A 21,221-nucleotide genomic window follows, 5' to 3' on the forward strand; every position below is an offset into this window, starting at 1 on the left:
CTCTTCTCCTTCCATCAACTTAGGTAATGTTTGTTCCCGGTAGGTTTTCGCTATTGTATTTAATGTAAGGCTCCCATACTTGTTCGAATATTTCAATATTATTTCTTAAACTATATGTTATTTTTTCTAATGGAATACATTTATTCATTTCTATATACCATTGTTGTATTTTCAAATTATCTTCCAATTTCCAGGTTGACATAATACATTTTTTTGCTACAGCTAGGGCTATCTTAACAAATCTTTTTTGTGCATCCTCCAAGTCAATTCCAAATTCTTTATTTTTTATGTTACTTAGGAGAAAGATCTCTGGATTCTTTGGTATATTGTTTTCTGTTATTTTATTTAATATCTGATTGAGATCATCCCAAAATTTTTCTACTCTCTCACATGTCCAGATTGCATGAATTGTTGTTCCCCTTTCTTTTTTACATCGAAAACATCTATCAGATACTGTTGGGTCCCATTTATTTAACTTTTGCGGTGTAATGTATAGTCTGTGTAACCAATTATATTGTATCATACGCAGCCTCGTATTTATTGTATTTCTCATCGTTCCAGAGCATAACTTCTCCCATGTTTCCTTTTTTATCTTTATATTTAAATCTTGTTCCCATTTTTGTTTAGTTTTACCATTTGTTTCCTCATTTTCCTTTTCTTGCAGTTTAATATACATATTTTTTATAAATCTTTTGATTAACATTGTATCTGTAATCACATATTCAAGGTTACTTCCCTCTGGTAAACTCAAGTTGCTTCCTAATTTATCTTTCAAGTAGGATCTCAGTTGGTAATATGCCAGCGCTGTATCTCCCGTTATATTGTACTTATCTCTCATTTGTTCAAAGGATAAGAATCTACTTCCTGAAAAACAATTTTCTATTCTTTTAATCCCTTTTTTTTCCCATTTTCTAAAGGCAAGGTTGTCTATTGTAAAAGGGAGTAGCTTATTTTGCGTCAATATTAGTTTTGGTATTTGGTAATTTATTTTATTTCTTTCTACATGAATCTTCTTCCATATATTGAGGAGATGGTGTAATACTGGAGAAGTTCTATGTTGTACCAATTTTTCGTCCCATTTATATAATATGTGTTCAGGTATCTTTTCCCCTATTTTATCTAATTCTAGTCTCGTCCAGTCTGGTTTTTCCCTTGTTTGATAAAAATCTGATAGGTACCTTAATTGTGCGGCTCTATAATAATTTTTGAAGTTTGGCAATTGTAAGCCTCCTTGTTTATACCATTCTGTTAATTTGTCTAGTGCTATCCTCGGTTTCCCCCCTCTCCATAAAAATCTCCTTATTATTTTCTTTAACTCTTTGAAGAATTTTTCTGTCAGTTGTATTGGCAATGCCTGAAATAAGTATAGTATCCTTGGAAAAATGTTCATTTTAATGCAGTTTATCCTTCCTATCAGTGTTAGTGGTAGCTTTTTCCAATGCTCTAAATCGTCCTGTAATTTTTTCATTAGTGGATTGTAATTGAGTTTATATAATTGGCCTAGATTTTTGTTTATTTGCACACCTAGGTATCTTATTGCCTGCGTTTGCCATCTGAATGGGGATTCCTCCTTAAATTTTGAGAAATCCGCGTTATTCATAGGCATTGCTTCACTTTTATTTACGTTTATCTTGTATCCCGACACTTCTCCATATTCCTTAAATTTCTTATATAGTTCTTTTATTGATAGTTCTGGTTCTGTTAAGTACACTATCACATCATCCGCAAACAGACTGATTTTATATTCCCTGTCTTTTATTTTTATTCCTTTTATATTATTATCTCTTCTTATCGATTCTGCTAGTGGTTCTATAGCTAGCGCAAACAATAATGGTGATAGTGGGCATCCCTGCCGCGTTGACCTGCTTAAGTTAAATTGCTTTGATACATGTCCATTTACTGTCACTTTCGCTAACGGTCCCTTATATAATGCTTTAATCCAATTAATATACTTCTCCGGTAAACTGAATTTTTGCAATACTTTGAACAAGTAATTCCATTCTACTCTGTCGAAGGCCTTCTCTGCGTCTAAAGCAACTGCTACTGCCGGTGCTTTATTTCCTTCTACTGCATGAATTAAGTTAATAAATTTACAAATATTGTCTGTTGTGCGTCTTTTTTTGATAAATCCAGTTTGGTCTAAATTTACCATTTTCGGTACCTGTTCTGCTAATCTGTTCGCTAATAGTTTAGCTATTATCTTATAATCTGTGTTTAGCAAAGATATTGGTCTATATGACGCTGGTGAGAGTGGATCTTTCCCTTGTTTTAGTATCACTGTAATTATTGCTGTTTTACATGAATCTGGTAAGTTTTGTGTCTCATCAATCTGGTTGATTACATCCAGGAGGGGCGGTATTATTAGGTCTTTAAATGTTTTGTAGAATTCTATTGGGAGTCCATCCTCTCCTGGTGTCTTATTATTTGGTAAATTTTTTATTATCTCTTGTATTTCTACTGTTCCAAATGGTTCTGTTAATTTATTTTGTTCCTCTATTTGTAGTTTTGGTAGTTCAATTTTAGTCAAAAATTCATCTATTTTCCCTTCTTTCCCTTCGTTTTCGGTTCGGTATAATTGTTCATAGAATTCTCTGAAGTTTTCCTTAATTTCTTTTGGATTATATGTAATTTGTTTGTCTTTTTTCCTTGTTGCCAATACCATTTTCTTAGTTTGCTCTGTCTTAAGCTGCCATGCTAGGATTTTGTGTGTTTTTTCCCCTAGTTCATAATATTTCTGTTTTGTCTTCATTATATTCTTCTCCACCTTATATGTTTGTAATGTTTCATATTTTATTTTTTTATCCGCCAATTCTCTTCTTTTGGTTGTATCTTCCTTTATTGCTAATTTTTTTTCTATGTTTATTATTTCCCTTTCCAACTGCTCTGTTTCCTGATTATAGTCCTTCTTCATCTTGGTTGCATAACTTATTATTTGCCCTCTAATGAATGCTTTCATTGCGTCCCATAGTATAAACTTATCTTCCACTGATTCCGTATTTACTTCAAAGTACATTTTTAATTGTTTTTCAATAAATTCTCTAAAATCCTGTCTTTTAAGTAGCATGGGGTTTAATCTCCATCTATACATTCTTGGAGGGATGTCTTCTAGCTCTATTGCCAATAACAGGGGTGAGTGGTCCGATAATAGTCTAGCTTTATATTCCGTTTTCCTAACTCTCCCTTGTATGTGGGCTGATAACAGGAATAGGTCTATCCTTGAGTATGTTTTATGTCTAGTCGAGTAGTATGAGTATTCCTTTTCTTTTGGGTTTTGTTTCCTCCATATGTCCACAAGTTTCATTTCTTGCATTGATTTAATTATAAATTTGGTTACTTTGTTCTTCCTGTTAATTTTTTTCCCCGTTTTATCCATATTTGGATCCAAATTCAGATTGAAATCCCCTCCTATTAGTATGTTCCCTTGCGTATTAGCTACCTTCAAAAAGATATCTTGCATAAACTTTTGATCTTCTTCGTTAGGTGAATATATATTAAGTAGATTCCAAAGCTCTGAATATATCTGACATTTTATCATAACATATCTCCCTGCTGGATCTATTATTTCCTCTTCTATTTTAAATGGCACATTTTTGCTAATTAATATAGCCACTCCTCTTGCTTTTGAATTATACGATGCTGCTGTTACATGTCCTACCCAATCTCTCTTTAATTTCTTGTGCTCCAATTCAGTTAAATGTGTTTCTTGGACAAATGCTATATCTATTTTTTCCTTTTTCAGTAAATTTAGTAGTTTCTTCCTTTTAATTTGGTTATGTATTCCATTAATATTTAGAGTCATATAGTTCAGCGTAGCCATTTTATATTTTGTTTATCTTCTCTTTCCGTTTTTCCATCATTACCTTTCCTCCTTTTCCATTTCTGTTTTCTTATTTTCAACTCTTTACCAGACAACATTCCTACAACATCCAACATTTTCCTTATTCTCCTATTTCTATCTTCTTTATCCCCAATCTCCCCTTCCCCTCCTGAGTTGCCCTTTATCCCTTGTCGGACAACCACATCTCCCCTCTCCATTTGGATTTGCGAATCCACTCGCAAGCGTCAACTGATTTTGCAGTGACCGCTCTTTTCCCCCCACCCAGCCCCCCCCAGAAAAGATTTCGTTTTTTATATGTCACAAAGGTCACTCTTTTAGTTCCCTCCTTATTCTCTCTATTCCATTACCTTCCCTTATTAATTCTTGTCTATACTTTCTATGTTTTCCTCTAATTACAGATACTTTCACATATGCCCATTGTCTCTATTCACTCTTATACCTTTTTACCCGCATACATATCAATCGTGGTCATTTTTACCCTCCTTACCCGTCTTCATCCCTCAGTCTATTTTTGTCTTTACCCACATACATATCAATCGTGATAATTTTTGCTCTCATTACCCGTCTTCATCCCTCAGTCTATTTTTGTAATTGTTCTGCAAATTTTCGTGCTTCTTCTGGATCCGAGAATAGTCTGTTTTGTTGTCCTGGAATAAATATTTTCAATATCGCAGGATGCTTCAGTGTAAATTTATATCCTTTCTTCCATAAAATCGCTTTTGCTGCATTGAACTCTTTTCTCTTCTTTAGGAGTTCAAAGCTTATATCTGGATAAATGAAGATTTTTTGCCCTTTATACTCCAGTGGTTTGTTGCCCTCTCTTACTTTTTCCATTGTCTTCTCCAGTACCTTTTCTCTTGTAGTATATCTTAGGAATTTTACTACAATAGATCTTGGTTTTTGTTGTGGTTGTGGTTTAGGGGCCAATGCTCTATGTGCCCTTTCTATTTCCATTTCTTGCTGTAGTTCTGGACATCCTAGGGCCTTAGGGATCCATTCTTTTATAAACTCCCTCATATTCTTGCCTTCTACATCTTCCTTAAGGCCCACTATCTTTATGTTATTTCTTCTGTTATAATTTTCCATTATATCTATTTTTTGGGCTAGTAATTCTTGTGTCTCTTTAGTTTTTTTATTAGATTCCTCCAATTTCTTTTTTAAGTCTTCTACCTCCATTTCTGCTGCTATTGCCCGTTCTTCCATCTTGTCCATTTTTTTCCCCATTTCTGTTAAGGTCATATCCATTTTATTTATTTTCTTTTCTGTGTTGTTTATTCTTCTTCTTAAATCATTGAATTCCTGTGTTTGCCATTCTTTAAATGACTCCATGTATCCTCTAACAAGAGCAAGTACCTCCTTTACCTTGCCTATCTTTTCTTCTTCTATTTCCCTGTACTCTTCCTCTTCCTCTTCTTCTTCCTCTAGGTTGACCATCTGTTGTTTCTTTGCTGCCCTTTCCTCCTCTTCTTTCTTGTTTCTATTGTCTTCTGTGGTCTCTTCTTGCTGCAGGTGTTCTGCAGCTGTCGTTGCCGGCTGTGGAGATCGACTCCCCAGCTGGTCCCCCCTCCCGTCGGTGTGTTTTTTTGCATGCGCATCGCGCATGCGCGAGGAGTCGCGCATGCGCGGTTGCGCACTTTTACTCGGCTCTGTGAGCCATTGTTGTAGTTCTTTTTCTACCGACCTGAGGTAGTGGGGTCTTCTCTCCACAGCGGGCCTCTTCGGACAGGTAAGGCCTTCACCTTTTTCCTCCGTTGTCTTCTCTTCCTCTCTTCTTTCCGTTGATTTTGATTTTTCTCCTTTTGTCTCCATCTTCTTTCCACCTTTATACTCACTTTTCTTTAACTTGTATTTCTGTGCCTTTGTATTTTCTCTTGTTTTTCCCGACTTTTCTGGAGAGGGCTGGAGTTCACCGTCCGGCCACTACTCCATCACGTGACTCCTCCCTCTTTGTTTTCTTGATGTAACCCTTTCCTACTTGAGTCTCAATAAAGAGTCCTGACCCAGAACTTTGCCTGACCATTTCTACTCATGAATGCTGCCCAACCCATGGAGTCTCTCCTGCGACTCCCCTTTCACAGAAGGCTGTAATCTGAATGGTCATCGTTGACTTCCCCAGTGGCTAATGGAGAAGCTGTTCTCGTTTGGACTCAACAGCCCTCCCCTGAAATAGGATTCGAGACTTCCTAACAGAAAGCCCACAGTCTGTCTGGGTTGCTAGCAGAATGTTGAACACCATCACGCTGAGTACTGGTCCACCTCAAGGCTGTGTGCTCAGCCCACTCCTGGCCATGCTATTGCCTCGCCAGATCTCGCTCGTACAGTGTCATCCATTTTGCAGATGAGACAACAGTAGTTGGCCTCGGCAACAATGATGATACAGAGAAGAGGCAGAAAATCTCGTGTGGTGCAAGAGTAGCAACCCGAGTTTCAAGGAGGACAAAATGATTGTAGACTTTAGGAGGACTAGAACATCTCCCTTCAACACACATCAACAACTCTGTAGTGGAGAGCACCAAGTTCCTTGGAGTTACCTGTCATGGACACCCAACATTGTCAGGGACTGCACTTCCTGAGAAGACCGCAGCAGGCAAGGCTACCAGCCCCCATTATATCAACCTTCTGCAGGAGCTCTATCGAGTGTTCTGGTTGGCTGTGCCACAACATGGAACAGTTGGTTGCTGCAGGGAAATGGATCGCAGGTCAATCAACAGGACCCTAAGAGTCCCCACCCCAATCAATGTGATCTACCATGATCGTTGTCTAAAGAGGGTGTGTAAAATTGAGGATCCTCTTCCACCCTGCAGACAGCTTTCAGCTGTGACGGTTGGGGAAAGAGCCAGCACTACCAGGCTGCTTCCCACAGACAGGGAGACTGCTGAATGACCAAAGGAACTGCTCACAATCACCATCTGAGAATCTCACTTGCTAAATTTTGTTCATTTGTATATGTGATTACTTGTCCTGCCTACGTATTGTTTGTGTGTCTGCGTGTTGTGCACCGATGATCAGAGAGCACTGTTTAGCAATCCGACAATAAACGTGACTTGAAAGCACTGACCTTTAACTGTCATGACATTGGTGTTTCTGTCCCAGTTTATTCTTTCCAATTAGTTCTTGAGCATTGTGTATAATTACCAAGGCCACAATAGAAATGTAACTACAGGTTCAGAAAACAACTTGATTTTACACATTTGGGTACAATCTGTCAAAATGTTGAATCCCTGTCACAAATTTTTATCCACAAGGGAGGACAGCCTTTCAACTTTGGACCATAAGACACAAGAGAAGAAATAGGCTATTCAGCCCATCGAGATTGCCCTGCCATTTAATCATGAGCTGATCCATTCTCCCCATTGCCTGGCCTTCTCCCTATAGCCTTTAGTGCCCTGGCTAATCAAGAACCGATTAATCTCTGTCTTCAATACACCCAATGACCTGGCCTCCACAACTGCCTGTGGCAACAAATTCCACAGATTTACCACCCTCTGGCTGAAGAAATTCCAACACATTTCTATTCTAAGTGGGGCTACCTTCAGTTTTGAAGTTGTACAATCTTATCCTAAACGCTCCCACTGTGGGGAAACTTTGTAGAAAGAAAGGCTGTGGGCAATTTCTCATTCGTTCTTGTGGTGCTTATGCAGTGTAGACATGGTTTGTACAGATCAAAAGAAATGGTAATACTGTGTAGTTAAAAAAAAAAATTCATAAAGTTGGAAACGTTGAAATAATGACATTTGAAATGTCAGTTATCCTTCAGTAGATGACCAAGTCATTCTGAGATGGTGTACCTCTGAACATTAAAGAGAGATGTCCATTTATGTACAATCTTTCATCTTCCCCTAAGAATGTGCAGTATAGTTGGAAATGACTTTGAAATGGGCTGACTGATGTAATGTAGGAAACATACCACCACAAGCTGAAATAACCAGTGATATGAAGACCTAATAATCTGACAGCATCGAGTCCACGCTGCTGAAGATCCAGCTGCGCTGGATGGGTCACGTCTCCAGAATGGAGGACCATCGCCTTCCCAAGATCGTATTATATGGCGAGCTCTCCACTGGCCACCGTGACAGAGGTGCACCAAAGAAAAGGTACAAGGACTGCCTAAAGAAATCTCTTGGTGCCTGCCACATTGACCACCGCCAGTGGGCTGATAACGCCTCAAACCGTGCATCTTGGCGCCTCACAGTTTGGCGGGCAGCAGCCTCCTTTGAAGAAGACCGCAGAGCCCACCTCACTGACAAAAGGCAAAGGAGGAAAAACCCAACACCCAACCCCAACCAACCAATTTTCCCTTGCAACCGCTGCAATCGTGTCTGCCTGTCCCGCATCGGACTGGTCAGCCACAAACGAGCCTGCAGCTGACGTGGACTTTTTACCCCCTCCATAAATCTTCGTCCGCGAAGCCAAGCCAAAGAATCTGTTTAGAGCCATTGATTTCATTAAAGTATTAACCAGGACACTGGGCAGCCCCTCCGAGCCTCTTTAAAGTGGTGCCTTGGGATATGCCTGAGGGAAGAGATCTTGATAGATTCATGAAATATTGACCATTCCTATTCTAGGGATGCTGCCTGTCCCTCTGAGTCATTCCCATTGTCTTTGTTCAGACCTCAAAGTAATGAATTGTCTTGCACAATGGACTATTCAGCCAGCGCAGCTTTTGCTTGGCCTGGAGATTTGATCTTCAGTCTCAAGTGAGACTTTAATCCAGAGCTTCTCAACTTTAGTCCGAAAGCAACCAACTACAGCAAAACCTCTGGTATCTGGCACCTTTTGGGATTGGTAGATGCTGGATAAGTGAATTTCCCAGTGGCCTGAGACTGTATTGTGTGAAGAGCGAACTAATGGAGAGGTGCACCAATTTTAAACTTCTGTATTTTTTTTTACCCATTTATTTTCCACAATTTTTATTTGCTAGTTGCTTGAATTCTGGATAATGAAGATTTTTCTTTAACTGCAGTTTGAAATGTGCATTAAATGTAAATGTGCCAGCTTGCCTGGCTCCTTGTGTAAGTGCTGGTCTTCTAAACATTTTAGCGCTGAGATTTTTGAGGCTTGGTGGGAGATCGAGTTGGAATGTGAGGTTGGATGGAACGAGTGAGGTAAATTGAAGGAATACATGTTTGTTTTTTCTCTCCTGGAAGCTTGAGTAGTTGTCAAATTGAAAGTGCAGTTACATTTCTGTTCCTATAACAAGGTTTAATTTTGGCTCTCCCTTTGAGATTATCCCTTTGATTTAGCAAGTCATGTTTTGACTACAATATGTTTCTAGTACACCATTTGCAATCTTTATAATGAAAATGGGTGTTTCCCAGTTGGATGGGTTTCCAAGTAAGCCAAAAATTGAGGAAGATTCAAACTAGGAAACTATCATCATGTCAAAAAACCGGAACCTATCTAGTTAATAAAAGTCATGGTCCACTTGTAGCACGATGCACAGATATCAAATCTTCTGGTTTTTCTCCTCTTGAGTCCTGATCTGCTGACTTTTAACTATTTGGTCTTGTAGATAACAATAGCAGTCGGCACTGTAGTGTCGAGCCTGTTGGGAGATTCAATTGATGGAGGTTGATTCCGTGCCACCTCTACTTTCACCATTGTCAGGAGATGGGGGCCAAGGGCTAGGAAATGAAGACGTGTGTCCTGGGGTCGTGGCTCTTTATTGGGTGGGGGGAGGGGTTGGAAAGGAGAGGGAGTGTGTGGGGGTGCTGGAAGAGAGGTTACGTTTATAAACACTACGAGGCCTATTCTTATCATTCAACTTTTTTTTCATGCACACAATAAGATATTGGAAGATGATTTAGACATTCATCCAGCATAGCAACAGGCCCTTCTGGCCTATGAGCCCACGCGGCCTAAATACACACAATTAACCTTCAATCGCGGTATGTTTTGAAGCGTGGTAGAAAACCGGCCTACCCGTGGGAAAACCCACACCGACACGGGGAGAACATACAAATTCCTTACAGATAGTGCCACATTTGAACCTGGGTCGCTATAATAGTTTTACTTTTGTTGCCTTTTGGTTAAGATCAGACCTTGTATGCTGTCATGACATTGGTGTTTCTGTCCCAGTTTATTCTTTCCAATTAGTTCTTGAGCTTTATGTATAATTACCAAGGCCACAATAGAAATGTAACTGCAGGTTCAGAAAGCAACTATCATCGAAAATGTCAGAGGAAACCGATTTTCTACAGGCATCCTTTTGAATTGACGGTCCAAGATTTTTGAAAAGTCAAAGCTGATTCCCAGCAATCATTACTGCTCTCTGCATTCAACTATTCAGCAGTGGACACTAATTGTTTTAAAATTAGACGTACAGCAAGGTAACGGGCCTTTTTGGCCCATGTGTCTGTACTGCCCAATTTACACCCCAGTAACCTACACCCCTGGTATGTTTTGAACAGTGGGACGAAACCGAATCCCCCCCCACCCCGAGAAAACCAGCACAGGGAGAACATACCAACTCCTTACAGACAGCGTGGGATTCGAACCCAGGTCCTGCTCGCTGGGGCTGTAAATGCATTGCACTGAATGCTATGGCATTGTTTACTGTATGAGTTGTCCTCCTCTGTGGCTCTCAATGATTTATTGAACCTCTCTTGACTTTGAACTAATGAGGAATTAGAAACAAAGTCCAGGTGTTATTTTCTGGTTAACCTGAAGGTTCTTTCTGAGATGTTAAAAATTGAGATCAAACACATTACTTTTGGGCTATTGTTATCTACTTTCTAAAACAGCCTTTTAAACAAAAAAAAACAATTTACATCTTGGTAAATTAAAAGTCTGTGATTGTAATAAAAGCATGCAGAAATGCTGGAGGACTTCTACTTTGAAGAAGCGTTGAGGCCTGAAACATCGGTAATATATTTTTACCTCCTGTGGGCTCTGCGATACCAGCTGAGTTCCTCCAGCTCTTCTGTATGTTTTTACTATCTTGCTAAACCATGTGCTCTTTATTGTTTGAACTTTGCATTAACACTGGAGAATCACACTGTCCATTGTTTAACCCAAAGCACTGTTACTCGTCAAGGTCACTCGCGACCTCTACAGTTTTTTTTCAAAATATGAGGGCTGGTGGTGCAAGGGAATTCCATCAACTACAAGTTTCACGCCATCCTGGCTGAGTACAAGTTCCTGAGAGTGCAGGACCACCATCCATGTTCTCTTAATGGAATCTTAAATGGGCACCTCATTCTGAGAGTTGAGTGTTTTTCGATCACCACAAATATGGAGGCCGAATCCTTGTCTACATTTAGACCTGAGATGTGTGCAATTTTCTCATGAGTTAGTGATTGGAGGGCTTTGGGGCAAGAACAATAAATGCAAATTGATGAAATGCAGTACAACCCGTTATCCAGAAGTGACGTCTGTTCACCTCTGAAAATTTTCAGATAAATTAGGATATGAAATTTTTTCCAAGCCAATATGACCTTGCAGGTATAAATAAAAGAAAAAAAATTCACCTGACGTGAAATTAGAATGACGATTGTCCTTGTTTCCGTTAACTCCCTCCCATTGCTTTCCATTACTTCTTTACCTACTCCTATTGACTTTTCTCCAACTCTCCCTCTCAAACTGTGTGCTGCTGTCTCCCAGCCACAAGCGGTCAGAAGAATCCCTTGTCCCGGCATCGTCAACGAGAGTGGGGACTTAGTGGCCTCTGGAGCAGTACCCCGGTGGGGAGGTGTCGTTGATTGGAGGCGGTTGGGAGGGGGAATAGTGTGTGGAGGCGAAGACTGGGTCTGTGTCGGGCTCCAACGTTGAGAACCAGGATGCGAATCTGGAACAGCCCCTAGCTGAACGAGCCCATGGGGAGACAGGAGCCCACTGACATGGTCGACAGCCCGGGAAGCCTACCCAGGAATCAGTGGCAGCGGTGAGGATGTGTTGGGGAACAGCCGCAGTGATTGGGAGGTCTTGGTGATCGGTGGCGGCCAGCATCTTTTTGGTGAGAATTGAGCATTATTTTAATGCTTAAAAAGCCTTCCCTTGTTTGTTGTTGCTTCTGGGCTGTTTTTTTAAAAATAAATGACCGATTATCTGAAAAATTCAATCATCTAAAATAGGTCGGACCAATTTGGATAACCTAAGTTGTACTGTAGTTCATTTGAATGATGAGTAAACACACTGAATGTTGGAGGAACCCAGTCGGTCTTTTCAGCTTCTATAGGAGACAGATATATTGTTGAGGTTTCAGGCCTGAGGCCTTCAAGGAAAAATCAGAAAAGGCATCTTGCTATCCCTCGTCTGATTCTTCTCTGATGAAGGGCTCAGCAATATATCTTTGGATCTCCTTTAGACCAGCTGGGTTCTTCCAACATTTTGGTGTGTTAACTACAATTGCAGCATCCGTAGCCTATCATTTGAATGACGTCTATTTTTTTTTAAAAAAGGATGAGAGGTAACTTAGAGGTTGGCAAGATTCTGAGGTATGGATAAAGTAGGCAGCCAGTGCCTTTCTCCCAGGGGAGGAGTGTAGCAAACAGCAGAGGACATCTGAACAAAGTGAAGGGAGGAATGTCAGGGGGCAGGTTGTGGGTGCCTTGAATGTCTTGCCAAGAGTGTTGGTGGAGGCTGAAGTAATGGGGACATTTCAGAGACTTTTGGACTGGCACATGGATGAAAAAAAAGGGTTATGAGGTAAGGAGGCTTAATGTTTTTTTTTGGTAGGAAGATACAAGTCAGAACAATACCGAGGGCTGAACATGCTGTAATGTTCTACGTCTTCAGTTTTTTAAAAATTTCTGTGTTTGGAATCTTTCTGCTTTGCTTGCATTCACTAAAATTTGCAACATCTTTTCAAACTTTTGAACAGATTCAAGTTTGCACGACTACTCATCAATTTTGGAAGTAATGTTGGGATACACTGGAGCCCAAACTGTTTTGGTTTTCAGCTGATTATATGCAGCCAAGTTAAATTTCTGATGCCAGCTTGACTTAGTTATTTTTTTTTATCTTCCCTTGAAACTACCCTCTAGACCAGGACTCGAACCCATGATTTAAGATACTTGCATAGCAACTATATTCTTCTTTGCCAAGCTAGTATTTTTTACCTCTATATCAGGGGTCCCCAAACTTTTTAGACCATCGACTATGGAATCCTTGATCCCTCATAGAATCCCAGGCATGTACTTTGTTATAACACCCCAATTACCAAGTACCAAATCTGTAAATTAAGTAAGCAAGTAATGACATTAAGTTTATATTTTAAAAAAAAAAAAAAAATCTTCTGGCCGGGAAGATGCCAAACGGAGAGAAGTCCAAGACTTCAGCGATTCCATTCTCCACATCGGGTACGGTGCTGTTCGCATCAAAGAAATCGGAGTGGGGACCTTGGACTCCACAATTCTTTCAACCTCTCCCTGCTGGCATTTTTCTGACCCCTTGGATATTCCCATTGATCCCCCCCCCCCGACCCCAGGGGTCTATATTGACCACTTTGGAGACCCCTACTCTAAATATTACCAACCAAAACACCCTACTCATTTCCATCATCGCTGATTATTGGATACTGGATATGCAAATTGAATACCCAGTTCATCAATATTGTTATAGTTTAAAAAAAATCCATTGAATGTTGAATGCCATTGGATAATCCAAGAACATGGCTTCACTCAAAAGCCTATCTCAGATTGTATTTCAGACTGTAATTGTTATAATTCATTGATGTTTTGATATTAAAATTCCTTTTCCCTTCATGGAAATAATTTTAAACTTTGAAAAGACATAATCATTCTTGCAGAGACGAATACTACTAGTTTCCCTCTCCAAATACATTTTTGAACTATTGTGTGACTGGTGATTTTTTTTTTGTTGAAAGTTTGAGTACAAGAATTTGTATTGTTGAATGTTATTTGTGTGGCCTTGCACACATTTCTCGTCTATGACCTATTCCAGACCAGAAGGAAATTTCCCTTTTTAAAACTTCAATTGCATTGTGCACAGAGTTGGTACAGAAACATTGAATTAAGTTGCAATATCCTATTCAAGTTGTTGGACGTTCACAGAAGCAGTGCAGGGTTGACCTGGAGATTACATTGCTATTAAAACAATGCAAGAGAAAAGTGTCCATGAAATTTCCGTGAACGGAAATTAAAAAAAACATAAAAATCTTTGGAAAGGATAGTTAACCAAAGGAGTAACTGGAGAAGAAAGATTTGGCAAATGTATGGATTATTCTGGGCATCATAAATTTCAGAAGCAACTGCAGAATTGTGCCTTGTGTATTTCTACAGCTGAATTAAAATAATTAATGGATTAATAGTTTAAATTATACCATGTCGTTGACTCAGAATTTTTAAAAAAAGTATTGGAAACAAGTTTTTTTAAAAATCCATGTGCTAAAAAACCTGATTGCTCTAAGGTTTAAAATAAAAACAATATCACATCTCAGTGTTTGCGAACAGTGGTGGCCTTCTTACCGGCCAGTGCTTTAACAAATAACATTGTAATAAGAAACCCAGGTTAACTGGGCACCATTCTCGTTGAATCTTGCTGTGTAGAAACTGGTGGCTGTATTTCAATTTATCCCCATAGGGATAGTACTCCACCCTATCTAATTGCCTGTAAATTGTGGCAAGCCATGAAGTCAGAGACAATGTTTATATAAGAGAAAAGTACTTGTTCTTGTTTTATCTTGTATCCAAAAGAAATACACCATAAAATGATGATCGACCCAATTCAGTGAATGATATTTTCTTTGCACACAGAGCATTTGCAACCTGAAATATGAAGGCAAAGTTCATGGTTATCAGTCAACTCTGAGGGTGTTCAAAGTAAGAATTAAAGGAGTTGCCCACTCTGGAATTCAGTTAACACAAACGTGGTTTCTAAAATCTTTAAATGTTTACATCCATATTTGTTCTTTTATCTTTCTCCCTGACTTCTCATTTAGCTGGGAGCCTTGATTCGCTGCCTGCTTGTGCTGTTAACTTTTATCAGTTTGTATAAACAGTACTTGGCAGTGGGGCATGTTTGTAGTGCTGTGGCCCTACTGGGTAGAACACCCAGTCCTCTGGGGGGTATGTTATGCTTCTCATTAGAACTGGTTTACTCAGCCTTAGACCTGACAATGTGTTGGGCTTGGGGGGGGGGGGGGGTGGGGCAGATGTTCTTTTTTAATATAAATATAACAAAACTTTTAACTTATTGAGTCTATAATCAGCTCTTGGAGCATTGCTCTCAGTCCTATTTCCCCTACCAATTTCCCTGAGACCAGTTCTCTCTTGCATTAATTTTCCCCCACCCTCTATTTTCCTGTCCACACTGGAGATGAGTTGCAGGTATAATCTACTGACTAGCATGCAAGAGGAAGGCAGAGCACCTGGGGAAATTCGCACTGTATCACGAGGAGCCTGTGCCGACTTGAGTTCTGCACTAGTGTGCTGCACTGTTGTACTTTCCGACGCCGTTTGGGTGGGCTCAGGCCAGGCTATTACTGAGCTGTACTGTTTGGGATCATTGTCAAGTGTATGATCATTTGTGTGTCTACACCCAGATGAAACAGCATATCTATCTCCGGACTATGGTGGGCACGCACATGCATGCAATTTAGCCTACAAACAAACAGCCTAGCAGTCTAAATTAAGCGTACACATTGAAATGATGAACGCGTTTCTAGGATTGTTCAATAGTCCCACTGCCTGTGGGAAGAAGCTGCATCCCAGCTTGGCAGTCCTGGTTTCCATGCTCTTGTCACCCTTCCTTAAAGGTAAGGACTCAAAGATGCTGCAGGCTGGATGTTAAAGATCCTTGATTCTCCGAACCCTCTTTAATCACTACTCCCTGCGGATGTCGTTGATGGAGGGGAAAGGAAACCCCAGTGATCTGCTCAGCAGGTTTAGTCGCTCTCTGTACTGACGTCAGAACTGATGCTTAGCAGCTACCATGCCACACTTTGATGCAGCGCACCCGTAGAATGTTGTTAGGTTGTCGGCCCATAGCCTTTCCCTCCTCGACTCTGGGAATTGTTGGTGTCGTGGGTCCAGGATGGATTGTCCATTCAATGTGGATGCCAAGGAACTTGGTGCTCCTCATTTTCTCTACTTCACAGTCATCGATTATGTAGTGAGGGGTGGTCCATCATCTTCCTGATGTCCACAATCCTCTCCTTTTGTGTCAGCCATGTTGAGGCTCTGCTGTACAAGTCTATCATCCTCTGTAAGCCGACTTGTCCATGTTGCTGAGATTAAAAAGTAAGAAGGATCAGTTTCGGGCCCAAGTTGTACGACAGAATTTTTTTTTTTTAAATTTTTTATTTTTCACACCATAAATCACAATAGCCATGATATACACTTTTTCTTTTCCACACATTTACAGTGACTTTTTGACAGAATTCTTGAAGAATAGCTCAGGGCCTGAAATGTTGGTCACTTATGACTCTATGTGCATGCTGAGTTTCTCCAGCACCTTTTTTTTTGTATATTGCTCTTGAACTAGACCGTAATGTCTCCGAGTAGCTGGCTAACATCTATTGTCTTGTAATAAACAACATCTCGGCAGATTAGAAGGTCCATCGAGGCAGTGGTATTTTGAGGAAGAACAAAATAATTTTGAAGGGAGAACAGAAGCTTGCTCGAACCAAAATCAATGACTTTTTTAAAAAAAAGTCACCTTTTTATGGATGTGCAGTTGGGTTTCTGTATGTACAAAAAGTAGGCATTTATCATTTGATTGTATCATGGGCTGTCCACTCACTGAACAGAAGCTGACTAATGGGGAAACACATAATTATCTTTACTGTGTCACTGTAGTGATATTTATCTTTAGAATAATCAATCCATTCTGCAAATTGGAATTTGCTTAACTGGTCCAAAGATTAGTATCATTTGTCTGTTTAAGGATGTGTCATGATTGACTTAATCATGTAACATTTTTTTGATCATCATTTTCAGACTGATTCAATGTAAAAATGCACATCTCGAGATTCAAAGTTGCCTGGTGTTCAAAGCTTGGGTAAGGAAAATGAATCTGCAAGATGTTTTGGCTTTTTTTTACAGTTGGCAAAGCAATGCCGTCCACAGGTTCTTCAGAAGTGAGCTCACTTGTTCCGGGTGAGGTAATGTGTGCAAACTAGTTCAACACCTTCTTTTCCAATCCTTTTGTGGCCCATTGCAGGATATCCCACTGCATGAGGCTACTTTTAAAAGTAACTGAATGTAAACAAAGGTGGGATGGGGTGTGGATACTAGAAATATGAAGTAAATACCAAAAAAAACACTGGGAACATTCAACAAGTCAAGAAGCTTGTGTAGTGAGAGAAGTAGTCAAAGAACATTCACTAACAATGGGAAGAAATGAGTACACCCAGGTGGAAGAAGGACTATTAGTCCGAAGGCCACATTTCTGGGGAGTGGCTGTGACAATGAGCTGTAGGTGGGGTTCTCTGCTCAATGGAGATGGTCAGAGAGGAGAACATGGACGTTTGTTCATGAAAGCTGTGAAGAAAGGACAGTCAGAGAGTGTGAGAGGGGTCACTGACGAAGGAATTTGAGTGTTGCAAAAAGCAGTGATGCCAGATGTGCCCCAATCCTTTGCTTTCCACAGATCACCTTTGCAATTTCTGCCACCTCCTGCTGATTCTGCTGCCCAGCTCCTTTTCTCTTCTCTCTCCTTTCTGTATCCAAAGGGGTAATTTATTTCATGAATGATCTCCCATTCTGTTCTTGGTACATAACCATTTTTCCTCAGGAGATACTGCCTCTTCTCACTGCACCTTACGGGAATTTGATTTCCAGGTGAAGCAGTGCTTTTTTTTTTTCTCCCCTTGCACTTCATCCAATCCAGTGCGCTATATGCAGTGTTCACTTTACCATCTCCTCGCCATTGGAGAGAGCAAACACTAGAGGGTCTCCTCTCCAGGGGAGTGAGCAAATGCATTGTACAGTCTCCTCCACTGGAGAAAACCCACAGATTGGGAGACCACTTTGCTGATCACCTGCAGAAGTGGGGAGGTCCCTGAGTTTCTAGTTGCCTGACACTTTCACTTTGTGACTTGACCTGAAAACCAGGGGTCAACTACCACATAACCCCAGGTTTGGACCAGAGATCAATGGGTGACATGTTTTTTAAAAACAAAACTAGGAATTGAATTTTCCCAGCTCCATAGTTGGGGTTTAGATGGTCTACTCCCTCACCACTCTCCCTCCACCAGCCAAATTTGCACGTCATCCATTTCACCCCTTTTGATCTTGCCAGAATGACATTTGCAAACTGCAGTTTTCTAAATAAACCCTGTTTTCTAGCAAATGCTGCTTCTGGAGAAAGGAGTGCTTACCATTTGTGCTCCCAGAGTGCAATACTTGTAATTAGTGTGGCCACCCAGTGTGATGGCTCCATTAACAGTGTGATCAAAGAGCTGCACTGGACGACAAAGAGGTCTGCACTTCTGAAGCCTGTATTGGCTGCCTCGATCCAAAAGATCAATTTTACTCATACCGTGCAAAAGTGGGACGTGATCGGAAAAATAACAAAACCCAGGAAATGAGACAATATGTTCCGCAGAATAACAGTGAACTGAAATTGTCACCATTGCATGCTGGCAAATCGACAGGAATTCTGGCATTCATTAAAAAGGTGTTTTTGTATTGATTTTAAACCAGAATACAAAGAATGAAAGCACCAATGCAAAAGCAGAGGTCCAGTAATCTCTGAATATTAGCCAAAAATTCTGATCCAATTGAAGAGAGTATCTTTACCTCAATCAACTCTTGTCTTCAATAAAGGCCAATAAAGTTGTGCTGTGATAGATATTTTTCACACAACCTTGTCATGCTTCTGTCTGCCTGGGATGTAACACCACCGGGGCATTCAAAGAAAATCTTCTGTTTGATGCCCTCGGACAAAAGGGGCTGGTTTCTGAATCTTATTAATTTATTTTTTGCACATTGCCCCTGATCTGATGCAGGAAGTGGAAATGTTTTGAAAAGCACACTCTCATTTTTTGTGATCACTTGTGTACTGCAATAAATTTGGTTTCTAAGATTTTTTTTTACTGTAAATTTTGCAACAGTTCCAAGTACTTGGTGTACTTTAATGTTCCACAAAGATGGTCACAGTAAACACTGCCACCCTTCTGTTAATATGAGGCACTTAGGCATTTCAAACCAGTTGAACAGGCGCATTCACAATATCCAGATATATTTGTTGAAAATACAATAGGGCTAATTATTTGGAGAGATTTTGGAAGAGTACAGAATCAGAATTTATTGTCATGAACAAGTCACAATATTACAGCAGCTCCCTGTGTGAACATTGGTATAAATCACTTTATAGCGATAAATAAAAATAATGTATGGAAAGTCAAAGTAAGGCAGTGCCTTTAGCCCTTTTCACACTGGCACTTTAGCACAATCTGCTGGTCAATGTACCAGTGTTTACGCTCGGAGGGATCAAATTGGTCCGGGGGTGAACCGCCTAAGGAAGGTGTATCAGCGGTTCATTTTGAATCAGCGGACCGGTTCGCCCAGTGTGAACGGGACTGGGTATGCAAGGCTGTCACGGCTGGAGGAATTGTCCCCTTATGCTCTGCGATGCCAGGTGGTGAGTGTGAAAGGGCGCAGAGAACTGGCCAACATTGGCCCAGCGTGAACTGCTGTACTAGTATTTTAAAACTGTTTGCTGAACTGCCAATTTAGTGGTTTGCCAATGTGAAAGGGTTGATCATTCTGGAATCTGATGGCAACAGGGAAGAAGCTGTCCTTGTGCTGCTGAGTACTCGTCTCTCAGCTCCTGTGCCTTTTTCTCAGTGGTAAGAGTGAAGAGATGTGGGTGGGGGGGGGTCCTTGAAGACGGAGGCTACGTAAGATAGTGCCTCGTAGATGTCCTCGATGGACTGAGGTTTGGCGCCCATGATATTACAGGCTGAATTAACAACCTTCTGCAGTTTTTTTTTCTTGTCCTGGGCATTGGCACCAATGTACCAGACAGTGATGTAACCAGCCAGAATGTTCTCCATGGTACGCCTGTAGAAGTTTGAGACTCTGGTCTTGTAACAAATTTTCTCAAACACTGAACAAAGTACAGTCGCTGGCGAGCCCTCATGATTGCATTAACATGAGCTTCCAGGACAGATCCTCTCAGATGTTAACATGTAGGAATTTCAAGGTCTTGACTCTCTCCACTGTTGAGCCCTCGATGATCTCCTAACTTCAAGTCCACCATCCTATTCTTGGTTTTGCTAGTGTTGAGTGCAAGGTTATTGGTGTGACACCACTCAATGGGCTGATCCGTTTCCCTTCCTCATTGCCATTTGTGATTCTGCTGACCACTGTGATGTCATTGACAAATTTGTAGATAGCATTGGAATTGTGCCTGGGTGGGTGTGTAGTGAGTAGAGCAGTGAGCTAGGCATCCATCCTTGGGGTGTGCCTATGTCGATAGTGAGGTGGTTTCCGTTCATACGGAATGTGGTCTTCCAATGAGAAAGTAGATGATCCAGTTGCAGAAGGGGGTGCAGAGACCCAGGGCTTGGAGGTTCTTGACCAATACTGCAGGTGCTGAGGGCTCTTGACCAATACTGCAGGTGCTGAGGGCTCTTGACCAATACTGCAGGTGCTGAGGGCTCTTGACCAATACTGCAGGTGCTGAGGGCTCTTGACCAATACTGCAGGTGCTGAGGGCTCTTGACCAATACTGCAGGTGCTGAGGGCTCTTGACCAATACTGCAGGTGCTGAGGGCTCTTGACCAATACTGCAGGTGCTGAGGGCTCTTGACCAATACTGCAGGTGCTGAGGGCTCTTGACCAATACTGCAGGTGCTGAGGGCTCTTGACCAATACTGCAGGTGCTGAGGGCACTTGACCAATACTGCAGGTGCTGAGGGCTCTTGACCAATACTGCAGGTGCTGAGGGCTCTTGACCAATACTGCAGGTGCTGAGGGCTCTTGACCAATACTGCAGGTGCTGAGGGCTCTTGACCAATACTGCAGGTGCTGAGGGCTCTTGACCAATACTGCAGGTGCTGAGGGCTCTTGACCAATACTGCAGGTGCTGAGGGCTCTTGACCAATACTGCAGGTGCTGAGGGCTCTTGACCAATACTGCAGGTGCTGAGGGCTCTTGACCAATACTGCAGGTGCTGAGGGCTCTTGACCAATACTGCAGGTGCTGAGGGCTCTTGACCAATACTGCAGGTGCTGAGGGCTCTTGACCAATACTGCAGGTGCTGAGGGCTCTTGACCAATACTGCAGGTGCTGAGGGCTCTTGACCAATACTGCAGGTGCTGAGGGCTCTTGACCAATACTGCAGGTGCTGAGGGCTCTTGACCAATACTGCAGGTGCTGAGGGCTCTTGACCAATACTGCAGGTGCTGAGGGCTCTTGACCAATACTGCAGGTGCTGAGGGCTCTTGACCAATACTGCAGGTGCTGAGGGCTCT

General features: G+C 41.2%; 1 protein-coding gene across 2 annotated transcripts in view; it reads left to right on the forward strand.

Annotated features, from left to right (window-relative positions):
- Positions 1 to 21,221, forward strand: part of LOC138746426 (protein HEG-like) — an 81,085-nt gene that overhangs the window by 12,818 nt on the left and 47,046 nt on the right. Inside the window, exon 2 of one of the 2 annotated variants that reach the window (XM_069904603.1) lies at positions 16,738 to 16,798. The exons of the other annotated variant lie outside the window; for it this stretch is intronic. The gene's annotated coding sequence lies outside the window, so the exon portion shown is untranslated. The remainder of the gene's footprint in view (positions 1 to 16,737; positions 16,799 to 21,221) is intronic. 2 annotated transcript variants of the gene reach the window in all.

The sequence above is a fragment of the Narcine bancroftii genome, chromosome 12, assembly GCF_036971445.1.
Source record: "Narcine bancroftii isolate sNarBan1 chromosome 12, sNarBan1.hap1, whole genome shotgun sequence".
NCBI lineage: Eukaryota > Metazoa > Chordata > Chondrichthyes > Torpediniformes > Narcinidae > Narcine > Narcine bancroftii.